Source organism: Piliocolobus tephrosceles, chromosome 14, assembly GCF_002776525.5.
Source record: "Piliocolobus tephrosceles isolate RC106 chromosome 14, ASM277652v3, whole genome shotgun sequence".
Lineage (NCBI taxonomy): Eukaryota > Metazoa > Chordata > Mammalia > Primates > Cercopithecidae > Piliocolobus > Piliocolobus tephrosceles.
In genome coordinates, this window is record NC_045447.1 from 5,303,448 (window position 1) to 5,316,718 (window position 13,271).

General features: G+C 44.5%; 1 protein-coding gene across 9 annotated transcripts in view; it reads left to right on the forward strand.

Annotated features, from left to right (window-relative positions):
• The first annotated feature begins 1,306 nt into the window (after nt 1-1,306).
• TSC1 (TSC complex subunit 1) overlaps nt 1,307-13,271 on the forward strand; it is a 54,794-nt gene continuing 42,829 nt past the window's right edge. For 6 of the 9 annotated variants that reach the window (XM_023188973.1, XM_023188978.1, XM_023188979.2 and 3 more), the window contains exons 1-2: nt 1,437-1,533; nt 11,332-11,394. The gene's annotated coding sequence lies outside the window, so the exon portion shown is untranslated. Of the gene's footprint in view, nt 1,534-11,331; nt 11,395-13,271 lie in introns of all 9 variants that reach the window. The other 3 variants (XM_023188974.1, XM_023188975.1, XM_023188977.2) reach the window with 3 other exon arrangements.

Sequence of the window (13,271 nt, forward strand, 5' to 3'; positions counted from 1 at the left end):
AAATACAGCCCAGGGGTGCCATTTTTCTAATTCTCACCAAGGCCCTACACTGACTAGCAGCGGCCCTACCCAGTACCATCCAGGGCCTGCTCCGAATTCTGACAACACCCACGGTGCTGGCTACTGACACATCTGGCCCCCCTTAACTATGGCTGCCCTGCACTGTGACCCAATTGGTTCCTATGACAAAACCTGTTATTCCCATAACCCACCTAGCACGATTTTGCCCCTAGGCTCTTGCTCCTTTGGTTCCCTCTGCCTGGAATGGCCTTCTCTCCCCAGTCGCCTCGCCTGGTTCTATTAGGTTGGTGCAAAAGTCGTCGCGGTTTTAAAGGCAAAAACCGTGACGACTTTTGCACCAACCTAGTATTTCATAAAACCTACCTTTCCTTTAAAACCCAGCCTGATGCCTACTCCTTCAAAACACCTTTCATATCCTACAGTTTGACTTCATCTCGCTCTGCCTCCTCTCACAGAGCTTTGTGTTCGTGCTGGATGGAGCCCATCATACTCAGCCTCGCAATAACAGCCACCTACCTAGCGAGTGAGCATTTACTAGGCGCAGGGCCCTGGGCTGAGCGCTGTCCATACTTCATCTCCTTGATGCTTCACGTCACAGATGTCATTATGCCCATTTCACAGAGGAAGAAACTGAGGCTTGGAGGACCTAAAGCCTTGTTTCAGCAGGAAACGCAATATGGCCTTCTGATTTTCAAGCTGCCTCCTATTAGGGCTGGTTTTCCCTAGATGTCATGACTAGGTGTGAAGTGTGAGCTACCTGAAGGCGGACGCCTGGGCGGTCCCCCGCAATCCCGGAGGCGGGTTTCTGCAAATGTTCAGCCCAGGAAGGAGGGCTGCCCTGGCCCCCAGCTTTCCGCCCCTTCCTAGGTGAGCCGCAACTCCAAGGCTCCCAAGTACGCCCTTCACCCACGCGGGCCCCAGCGGCTCCTTGGGAAACAGGATCGCTGCTCTGTGGCCGCCCACAGAGAGACCCTCGGGGGTCGCCAGGCAAGCGAAGGGCAGAAACGACTTGGCGGGGCAAAGGGGAGGGCGCTCGAACCACACCCAGCCTCCTCCAGCTTGTTTACGCCTCTCTGCCGTGTCCCCCCGCCCGCCAGTCACGTGCTACCCGCCCCGCCCCTCGGGCTCTCGCTTGGCTCCTCCCGCCGCGCCGGCCCTTCTTTTTGCCTCCTTCGCGGAGTCACAAGATCTCTTAGCAGCCTCCTTTCGGGATCCTTCCGCCTGGCCCGCCCCCTTCCATAAAAACCCTCCTTGCTTTTTTTTTTCTCGTCCAACCCGCGTCGTGAGTTATGAGTGGAAGAGCCTCTTCCTTCCGGCGAGGTTGCCGAGCGCGGCCGTCTGTCCTTCCTTTCGAGAAGGAGGGGAGCTCCGGAGGGGGACTCTTTTTCGTGGCGGAGGCCGCCGTCGGCCTTGGCCCTTTCACGACGGGGGAGGTGCTGTACGTCCAAGATGGCGGCGCCCTGTAGGCTGGAGGGACTGTGAGGTAAACAGCTGAGGGGGAGGAGACGGTGGGTGAGTATGGGGGTGTCTCCCCCTCCTTTCTATGGGGGCTTCCTGGGGCAGCCTCGGCACCATGACTGCAGTCGGGGAGGCTCGGAGGGGCTGGAGCAAGAGGCTCAATTGCTTGGTAGGGATCCCGGGGGGGGGGGTCGGAGAGCTCTCCCCTCCCTCTTATTACGCGCGATCTCCGACGGGCCAGGCCGGGACTGGCGGGTCCCTGGGGAGGAGAGGCGAGCCGGACCGGGCACTTCGCCCCTCCTTGGCGCCCGAGGGGACGGCTGCACCCCGGGCCTCGGTCCCTCGGGCAGGGGTGAGGTGGGCCCCTTCGTCAGCCCCTCACTTAGTGGGGTGACAGGTTCACGCTAGGTGCGGAGGGCAGGGTAGAGACCCTTGGCGGGAGGGGAAGGGTCGCGAGGGTAGGGCTGGTCCCAGAACTTAAAAGAGAGGGGTCGGGGTAGAGGGGCGTGGAGAATGAATGGAGGTTGCCTGTGGGGATCAAGGACTCGCCCGGACTCGGTGTCTCCGCTGAAATTTGCATGACTGTTGTGCCTCGCTCTGGGTGTACTTGTAGGTAATTTAATTGATGGTGAAAGACAGTTACCTGAAAGTCGGCAAAGGTGATTCCTAAGAGACAGCTATTGGCAGAGCCACTCCTAGGCGTTCATTCATTCATTTGAGGAACTGGAGGATGAAGAGCCTGCGGTCGGAGGGACCTTGTAGAATTAAAGCTCTTTCTTTGTGTTTCCTGTTCAAGAGTTTTGCTTTGTGTGTTTTGGATTTGTGGTGGGGACTTGGGAGGGGACGCGGTCCTCCTAACTAAGAGCAACAGCTAACCTTAATGGAGTGCTTGCTCTCTATGTGTCAGGCACTGTGGAGGTGCTTGGCAGTCGTTATCTCCTTTGGTCCTCACGACAAAGAGAAGAGGCAACCACTATTAACACCTCCAGTCTTCTCAAATGAAGAAACTGAGGCCCGGAGAGAGCAGGGTACTTTGCCTAAGATCACACCCCGATTGTATCTGAGCCAGGACTGGAACTGCTGGGATCTGACTGACTCCAAAGATATGACTCTTACATTTATCTGTTGTTGGATCAAAGCTGACCTGTACGTGATTAAAATTTATCATTTAGCCAAGGTTTATGCACGTGTGTTCTGTTTAATGTTAAAGTGGGGGGAAGCACTTGGCTTATCCGCCTTAGCTTTTGTTTGGGATGGCAGTGTTGTGCATGTAAATTTGTTAGTCTAAATTAGGCTAAAAAGTACTTGATATTTTAATAAAACTGATGAGTTTACTGCAGAAAGAAGTCCTGCTAAAATCCTTGCTGGCTCTTTTTTTTTTTTTTTTTTTTTTTTTTAAATAGAAAGCGTAGAAATAACACTTCACGTTGCATAGAGTAAGCTATAAAAGTGCTAAAATAGAATAATAGTCTTCTGAGATACTTTGATTTATAATTTTGGGATCAACTTGGAGTCATCTGAATTCAAACAGCCTGGCAAAGTGGAGCTGTAAATTTTGGGAAGCATTATAAAACCTAATCTTTGGGGAGCCTTTGATTTACCGAGCAACCACCTGTGATTCTTAAGTTGAGCATTCCTGAGTAAACCTGGAATATGCAAATGTGAAAACTGATTTAGGGTTGTGTAGGGAAATGTACCTTTAACAGTCATGCATCAGGCAAATGAGGCTCCTCAGAAACACTGAAACATTCTTTGCTATTGCCCTGGGGAGCTGCAGAATCTTCCTCTAACCACCTGGTGTAAACTTAAGGGGTATTTATAGAGGATGTAAACGGAAAATATCCTCTTACTAAAGTTAATATCTTATCCAAAACACTCTTACGTCACGTGCCTAGAAGGGCAGATGATGTAAACTTTCTCTGCTTCGTGCATTTCCTGGTGTCATAAACACTTGGGATGTTCCTGAATTCCTGGTTAGAAAGCAGGTGGCTACCGGCCTTTTTGTTTCCGTAAAATTAGAGTGCTTCAAGTCCTGTGACTCAGTTGTCCTCTTCCTCACTGGATTTAGAGTAAAAACTGATACTGCTACTGTTGTGGTGTAATATGATGCCTTCTGTGCATGCCTGGTTTCACTTGTGAGATGAAACTTAACAGTCTTACTAGGGCAAATCTAATATATACCTCTGTATGTAATGTTTGCAGAATAATGAACTTACTGGAAACGAGATCTGAAACCATAGTGCTCATGAGAACCTCGATGTACAGATATTTGGCACTATAGTAGGTAGACCTACATATTCGGACACCTTGTGTATGTATTTTGGGAGAAGACTGATTCCGATGTGCACCAGAGGTTGAGGACCACTGGCTTCAAGTATCAATCTGGCTATTTTCATTTATTATTTATCGCAGAGGTATTTCTTAAAATAGCTTCTGGCCTCTTATGTATGTAGTGTTGGGTGATTTTGGGCTCTGAATTAGAGCTGACTTGATCTTATAGCTCTGTCTTCATTTGAAGTTTGTTAGGCTACAGGTATGTTTATTTCTGGGTTCCAGGCCCATAGTGAACTAAAATTAGCTTTTCCTGGAATTAATTGGATATTCTTGAATGCTGATGAGCCATGTACAGCAATATCTCAGCCATTTCAGGCTCTCCTAAAGAGTCAGATAGCTTTTGACCTTCAGTGGGTCACTTAAGTTCTCTGAGCCTCAGTGGCTTCATCGGTGAAGTAAAAGTTGGAATGTAAATTAATGAGCATTTCTAGGCCTACATTTCTGTGATTTAAAGTCCTTTGGGGTGTCATTTAAACATTCTGACTAAATCGATTGAGGCAATGTGTTAATGGTTCTGTAATAACCAAGCAAATTGGTAACTTTGCGCCTACCCTATTGGGTGAAGATCTGTTTAGCATTTATCCTTTCCTTTACATCATAATACTTTTTTAAAAGGTAATTCCCTATAAGTTTCCCATATTATAAATCTCTGAAAGGTTAGTCTTTGCATTGGTTTTGTCATTTAAGTAGCTGAAGGCATGAAAGAAAAGTGTACTTAGTAGCATTTTTTTTTTTTTTTTTTTTTTTTTTTTGAGACAGAGTCTCGCTCTGCTGCCCAGACTGGAGTGCAGTGGCCGGATCTCAGCTCACTGCAAGCTCCGCCTCCTGGGTTTACGCCATTCTCCTGCCTCAGCCTCCGGAGTAGCTGGGACTACAGGCGCCCGCCACGTCGCCTGGCTAGATTTTTGTATTTTTTAGTAGAGACGGGGTTTCACCGTGTTAGCCAGGATGGTCTCGATCTCCTGACCTCGTGATCCGCCCATCTCGGCCTCCCAAAGTGCTGGGATTACAGACTTGAGCCACCTAGTAGCATTAAAATCTGTGGCTGTTTGCTTGAAATGTGTCTATGTAGCGTACACTCAAACACTGAGTTTGTTTTTCTTAACCTCAGATCATGAATTGGTAACTAATATAATTTGGATGGCATGAAATACTCATTCTCCATTTAAGTTCATCTGAAAGAGGTAAACTGTCAACAATTTGAGATTCTTTCTCTGGTTTACTTTTTAAGCCTGTAGTTGCTAGAATTTAGTAACTTTATGTCTGTTTTCATGGGAGAGAATAAAAATTCAAATTTTACACGCTGTATATAAAATATACTGCCTCAGGACCTTGTCAATTTCTTGTCCTTTCTCTTGTTCAGTGCTAACTTTTGTTACGAACAGGGAATCAGCAAAAGGTAACAATACTTTTTACAGTTGAATGAATTCAGATTTACACCTAGTAAGTAAAATGCCTTAAAAACCGTGCTTTAGTCCAAGATAAAGTATAGTAGTTACTGCCCTACAACTCACAGGTCACTCTCTTAAGTAGATATGATGGCAGTAGAGGCTGGGAAGCGTTTGAGTAACAAAGGACAGTTTTGCCCTTCTGTTGGTGATGTGGTGGAAGACACAGAGGGGAGCTGTAGGAAGAGCAGAGGCAGTGACCTTAATGTCTGCAATAATTAAGACTGCTACTTTGAGTAGTTCACAGAGCATAGTAACAAACTTGAACTGTATCCATTTTAAGTTACACAATGGTTTTATCAATGTTTCAAATAGCGGTTGTTAAATGGATACACTGCTAATTATTATGTACCTAGCAATACATTTTTGCTAAGTAGTAACATTGTTATAATAAAGTTTATATTTTTTGAGTACTCATGTGCCAAACACTGTGGTATTTTACATGTCTGATTCCCCATTAACTTCTTACAGCCTTAAGAGGCAGCATGGGAGGAGGAAACAGGCTGAGAGTTAAGTTGCCTAAAGTTACTTATTCGGTGGCTGAGCTGGAATATGAACCTTTTCGGTTGACGCCACAGCCCAAACATTTAGTCTTCCTCTGTGATAAACTGCTTCATCTGCTGACCTCATAAATTAACTCACAGGTCAGGTCAGTGGTTCTTAACTTTGGTGGTGGTGGGAAGGTGTGTGGACTCAGTTCCCCTCTGAAAATCTGTGGGAAGCTGTGGGCCAAATTTCTCTTCTACCCTTCATGTCCCATCATCACCAAACAAATTCATACAGACATGGAATTTTGGATATGGCTTTAGGGACTTTATGGACCCAGCTTGAAACCCAGCTGATCATTTTAGATAGAGTATTGCTCTAAAAATGGACTTAGGCTTTATTAAAAACAATTTTTTTTTTTGTTTTTTAACTAGTAGGCAGGAGAGGCCCAAGTCAGAAGGTGGCCTTATGTACCATCTGGGTTATAAATTATTTTGTTAAACTTCTGTAGTATACCCAGGTATGTAATCTGCTAAGTGCTTATCAGGCTTGGCATTCGGTCTGTGCTGGTACCTTTAGCACCTGGAAGAATTCCATTGAGCCTTCTTCCCAAGGTTTATGCACGATACATGTTTTTTTCCTTTTGAACCTCAACGGAGGTATATTAATGAATGAATGTTTTTTACCTTCATCCTTCTTTTTCCTAGACCAGTGGTTCTGAACCTTTAGTGGACATCAGAATTACCTAGAAGACCCCACCCCCAAAGTATCTAATTCAGAGATCTGGGGAAAGGCCTGAGAATTTACATTTCTAACAAATACCCAGGTGATGCTCTCGCTAGTGGTGCCAGGACCACATTTTGAGAACCACTGCTCTAGACTATCAAACTATACCCTTTTTCCCTAGAATACTTCTGTTTCGGTCCTATAAACCTGAAACCTAAAGATATCTCACAGTTTGCTTTATATTTCTTTTAGGAGAAGCTCTGGGTAGTGTCTTTTTGAAATATACATGGTATCTGTTCGGCCTGTATTTTCTTAGTAAATAGTGTTGTTCCTGTTAATAGAAAGTCAAAACATAAGCATTATTTATTGAAGAGATATGCCTTACCACAATCAAGCTCTGGCCTGATACGCAAGTTACTAGAAGATTCTTCACCTTTGCGATAGGATGTAAGCTTTAGCAAACCATCCATCAATGCCCCTAATGGCAGAAATTCTGAATGGAGAATCTGGCAAGTTGGAGCTCTCCTACCCCAGTTTGTCCTTGAGAGGGATTCCCGCTGCTGAGACCTTTTAAATCACACATGACTACACGTGTTGGCAGGTTTTACCATCAGCTGTTTTACTCTCACATAGTAAGTAGTTATTTCCTACCCTTTTCTCCTTCCTTCTAGGCACTGATAGGAAGAGAGAGTGGGAGCAAGTATCTTACCCTTTTTAGATGCATTTGTGCTGAAGGCGCCTTGGTTCACTTGATAGAATATTACCCTAAGAAGTCACCTGAGAATTCCTGAGCCAGAGCAGAGCATTAACCTAACAGTGTAACGTTTCTGCTCTATCTAACTGTACCTGATAATAAAATAGTCCATCCATGCCTGGACCTGTGTCTGAATTGTCCTAGAATTTTTATGGATAAAAAATCGGATATAGAAAACAAGTTATAGTGAAGAGACATCTGCCTTCATTTACACATGTAGTGCATTTTTACATCGTAGACAAATGTGTACAAAATTATCTTAGGCAAATTGATCTGCAGTCACCTATTTTATGTTGCCTGCAATCCTGAGGAGTCGTGGAGGGTAGTGTCTAGGCCACATATCACAGCACTTGTTTTTGAAAAGTTCGAATATTCCTCTGTCATTTCAGATAAACCCTTTCTAAAGACATCTTAGGTATCTGCCACTAGTATTTTCAAAAGGTATATATACCTCTTGGCTCTCACAGCTCATAATGCATCGTGGCTAGGGCAGAGATATGTGAAAAAAATGGCATACGGGTCCTGCTAATGACAACTATCCATGGCTGTTAGGCTGGAGTTCATGTGTCATCCTAGGCATATAAGCCATCCGTCTGTAAACACCTAAAGAATGATATTAGTTAAGATGAATGGTGAAAACAGATTGACCTATGTGCCTTCTGTTTCATCTCAAAATACTTAAAACACAGAGCCCTTATCTTCTTCCGCAAACCTACGTTTTATTCAAAAAGGTTGCTTACAGAAGTGAAGTTATAATGATGAGCATAAGTGAGAACACAACTTTTGGGTCCAATATGAAAGAGAAAAAATCTAGATCTGGAGTCAGGTTTCTTTTTCAATTTGGCTTTCGAAGATAAGGACATGGATTGATGCTGGTGTTCTGCTCTGCCAGGTGTTTCTGTCTGCACTCCTCCCTTCCCTTCAGGAGGTTCACAAATCACATCTCACTTTACTGACCAGAGTGATTGTGCCTGGTAGTACCCCCCGTAGGGCAGGGTTGAAATACAAATGAATAAGTCAATAAACACTTAAAAATATAAATAAGAGTAGAATAGTAGGTAGCCTTTGACATACCAACATAAAATTGCTACCAATTTAGTACCATTATCATTTTTAGTGCAGTGATAAAGAAGTTAAAAGTCTTAGCACTGAGCATTGGACAGAAACATTCTGCTAGGTAGGGGGTGGTGGCTCACGCCTGTAATCCCAGCACTGTGGGAGACTGAGGTGGATGGATCACTTGAGTCCAGGAGTTCTAGACCAGCCCGGGCAACATAGGGAAACCCTGTCTCTACAAAAAATACAAAAATTAGCTGGGCATGGTGGTGTGTGCCTGTATTCCCAGCTACTTGGGAAGTTGAGGTGAGATGATTGCTAGAGCCTAGGAGGCGAAGGTCGCAGTGAACCGTGAACCACGGTCAGGCCACTGCACTCCAACCTGGGCGACAGAGCGGGGCTCTATCTCAAAAAACAAAACAGCCAACCACCACCACCTTTTGGTGGTGTGCACTACTGTCCTAGAGTAGGGTCTTGATGGAGGACAGGGGTTGTGGCTGGGCAGCCTACAGGATCTCATCTGGTGTAGATCCTGATTTTACCCTTGCCTTAGATAGTTCTTCTCAGGTAAAATGTCCAACCAGGATTACTTGCAAGAGGAAGTCTATATGACTCACTGGACTAACTGCTTATTTTAAGATTCTGATTTTAAGATTAGAGGCTCCTGCACTTTATTTATTTATCTATTTATTTTCAGATGGAGTTTTGCTCTTGTTGCCCAGGCTGGAGTGCAATGGCATGATCTCTGCTCACTGCAACCTCCACCTCCTGGGTTCCAGCGATTCTCCTGCCTCAGCCTCCCGAGTAGCTGGGATTACAGGCATGCGCCACCATGCCCGGTTAGTTTTGTATTTTCAGTAGAGACAGGGTTTCTCCATGTTGGTTAGGCTGGTCTCAAACTCCCAACCTCGGGTGATCTGCCCACCTTGGCCTCCCAAAGTGCTGGCATTACAGGCGTGAGCCACCGTGCCCGGCCTGGGCTCCTGCACTTTAATTCAAGCCCTGTGACTTGCATTGAGTGCCACCAGGCAAGCCCTCCCTGTCAGAATGGTATGATCCCTCTTTTCCGGAGGACCAGCCTGCCTGCGGCACTGTTCACAGGCTTGCAGGTGCCACTGAAGAGACCAGTGGAGTTTAATGTCTGGAATGTGTTCCACGTGGAAATAGATTTACCCTGTCATCTGGAACAGTGATTTTAATTGTTAGAGAGTTCCTCAGTCCACTAGTTTGACTTTGGCCATGGTTGTACATTTAAGAAGTTGGTTCAAGTTTTTTCCATGTTTAGGTTAATTGGGTGTCCGTAGTATATGAAGCTCAGCTTTCACACTCTATTCAACTCTGGAATGGCTGCCAGAGAAGCTGATTACATCTTACCTGATCTGAGCAGGGTGTATTTGTGTGCCAGGTGCCAGGATAGACCCTAGGTGTCCCAGATGGTTCCTGTCCTCATGGAGTTTACAATCTAGTGATCAAATTGTACCTAAATATAGTTTGAAGGACCCATATTTTAAAAGCAAACTAGAATGTATTGATATATACTCATTTAGCATTGATATTTCATACAAGTTAATTTGGACAAAGTCGGGTAAAAGGGGGAAGAAAATAGAAAAATGATAGCTGTTCACAAATATTTTATGTCTCTTGTAGAAGGATTAAATTTAAGTCATGCTGCCTGAAGGCAGAATTAGGCTTTGGACATTTATTTAAGAAATACTGGCCAGGTGCAGTGGCTCACATCTGTAATACTAGCACCTTGGGAGTCCTTGATGGGAGGATGGCTTGAGGCTAGGAGTTTGGGAATAGCCTGGGGAACATAGTGAGACCCCATCTTTAAAAAAAAAAAAAAATTAGTCGGGCATGGTGGTGTGCACCTGTATTCCTAGCTGCTCGGGAGGCTGAGGTGGGAGGTTCACTTGAGCCTAGGAGTTTGAGGTTGCAGTGAACTATGATGGCTCCACTGTACTCTAGTCTAAGAGTTAGACCCTGTCTATAAAAAAGAAAGAGAGAAAGAAAGAAAAGAAAGAAAAAAAAAAGAAAGAAAGATTTTAACTCCTAGTCATTCAATCAAGAAGTGCCAGACACCATGGTAGCTGCTTGAAATACAGTGCTGAGTAAGCTGCAGTCTCTCCCTGGATATAACTTCTAGTGAAGGAGACATGTTCAGTAATTAATCGAGCTTATTTAATTGGGTTGTGGTAAGTGACACAAGAACTATAGGCTGCAAGAGCATAACAGGGTACTTGACCTAGTCTGGAAGGTGGGAGTGGGAGGGAAGTGGAGCCTAGGAGGCCTTCTCCGAGGAAGTGAGCATTTAAGCTGAGATTTTAAGGATGAAGAGTGAGTTTAGGAGGAGCCAAAGGTAGAGTCTCTTAGGCTCAGGAATGGGGAGCATGTGGCTTGACCAAGGAACTGAAAAGCCAGTGAGGCAAGGTGGTGGGGAGGGTTGCGGAGGGGTGAGGACTGTGGGAACTGTGGCAGGCAGTGAGGGCCTGCTGGCCCACTCAGTGCTTTGTGGCCCTCACTGTCCTGGACCTGCCTCACATGGCTCCTCCAGTAACTTCGGTGTGCCCCACACTGTGCCGAGGGCAATAGGATGCATCATCTCGTGTAATCCCCACAAGCCTTATGAGCTTGATGCCATCATTATTCTAACTTTACAGACAAGGTAACTTACGGTTAGACCTTGGAGACTTAAGATAAATAGCCAAATGTTACACACTAATAAGTTGCAAAGCTTGGATTTTAACCCGGAACTCTCTAATTCTAGGGCCTGTCCTGCCCATTCATTTATACCTCTAACAGACATTAACAAAAGACAGAGATTACAAGTTCAGCACAATATAAAGAATTTTCCAGCAACCAGCTGTTCAGAAATGTAGACGGGGAGAGGCACGTGCTTCCAGTGATTATGAGTGTTCATTCCAGTGGAAACGTGGTGGCCACCTGTTGGGGATAGCGGGGGAAGAAGCTTGTGCCAGATGAACCCCTAACTCGCTTCTGATTGCATCTGGGATTTTGCTTCATTGTGCATATGTTTTCTTCCTTCAGTGACCATGAAAGACACCAGGTTGACAGCACTGGAAACTGAAGTACCAGTTGTCCCTAGAACAGGTAAGGTCTAACCAGGCCAGTGGTTAGAGGAAGATGGGAGGGAATTATCTTGCCCATGGTTGTGCATTCAGGGATTTAACATTTACAGTTTTGGCTACTTGGCAGGAACTGGACCGTCTATGGCATGAAGTAATTAGCATTACTGATGATTATTAGTTGCTTATTCAGTGCCTGACACTGTGCAAAGTGCATTGTATGGATTACTTTTCTTCTTCACAGCCACACTTTCGGTGTATCCCCATTTTACAGGTGAGGATTCAGGTTCAAAGATGTCACGTAGTTTTCCTAAAGATGTATAGCTAGTACTTGGTGGACTCAATTCAGCTCTGTTTAGCAGCAAAGTTTGGTTTTAACCACTTCATTAAATTAAAGCCTGTGTGCTGACACAAGTCATTTAACTAGCGCAGAGGTTCTTAACCCTGGCTGCACCTTAGAAATCTGCATGGGTTTATAAAAACAAACCAAACGTGACATGCTCCAGAGTTTCTGTAAGCTCTCCGGGTGATTCTAATGTACATCCTGGGCTGGGAACTCTTGAGCTGGTGAGTGAGCATTTGCATCTTAACATGGCTATATCTGTTGTCTTAAATTAATTTTTGAGAGATAAGTTATATGCTATAGTAATTTTTAGGAATTAGGGGATTCTGTCTCAGAATATATCCTTCATAAATGTTGAGGCGCCGGCATTTCCATGGATGGAATTTCCTCTTAGTGACCTAACTGATCACTGAACTGTAATTTTGGTTTAATAGTAATAGTGCCAAGCGCAACAGAGTTGTGTATAGGAAAGGTGTAGGGAAGACAGGAGGTGCTTGGTCTGCTGTCTTTATACATGGACAGCTGTGTGACTCATGCCAAGGCTCAGTGGTTGCTGTTTACTGTATTCTGTCACTGTCTGCCTCACCTCTGTCATAGGAATTGTGAAATAAGGTAGAGATTTTTGTCTTACAGCTCTCCATCAGTTCATAAGGAGGGTCTTGATACAAACTATAGACTGTCTAACAAGAAAGTTAAGTATTGTTCTCTCACAAGTAGGGAAAATTTTCTGAGTTTGATTTTTCATTTTCAGTGTTTTTGTGTGTGCTTCATACTGTTCCTTTTTAAGAAGTCCACTGTATATGAATTTGAACCCAAAGTCAAATGGTTAAGTGTTCAGATCATTGAGGTCCAAGCTAAATATCACCATCATAAAATGTAAATTCTGAGATACAAAAGTAAATCTCAAATTTTATTAAACATTTTTCACCATAGTAATTGTATTGCATTTTAGTAGTCAGATTTTAGAAGTTCGAAAATTTAATATAGGAAAAATACTTTGTGGGCACTACTGGCTGCTAGGTTACTCCTGTGGTCACTATGTCACAGGTGTGTAATATCATCTCAGCTGGCACACAGCCTCATTGGTAACATTTTTGGAGAAAGCAGAATTCAGGAAAGTTTCTGGTAGATCGTTTTCTGGAAGGAACCTTGTACCTGGGATTCATAGCTTGGCAAGCCTCAAAGATCCTTACTCTTCAATTACAACAAAAATTGTTGGCTGCCTTTAGCAATTATATTTATTTTGAAACAATAAAAACCCCCAACTTTTAATAGCATTTTTTTTTTCATGGAGTACTCTTGCTTATACTTTTGTTCTCATTTTTAAGACATTTTTGGCCAGGTGTGGTGGCTCACACCTGTAATCCCAGCACTTTGGGAGGCCAAGGTGGGAGGATCACCTGAGGTCAGGAGTTCGAGACCAGCCTGGCCAACATGGTAAAACTCCGTCTCTACTAAAAATACAAAAATTAGCTAGGCATGGTGGTGTGCGCCTGTGATCTCAGCTACTTGGGAGGCTGAGGCAGGAGAATCGCTTGAACCCAGGAGATGGAGGTTGC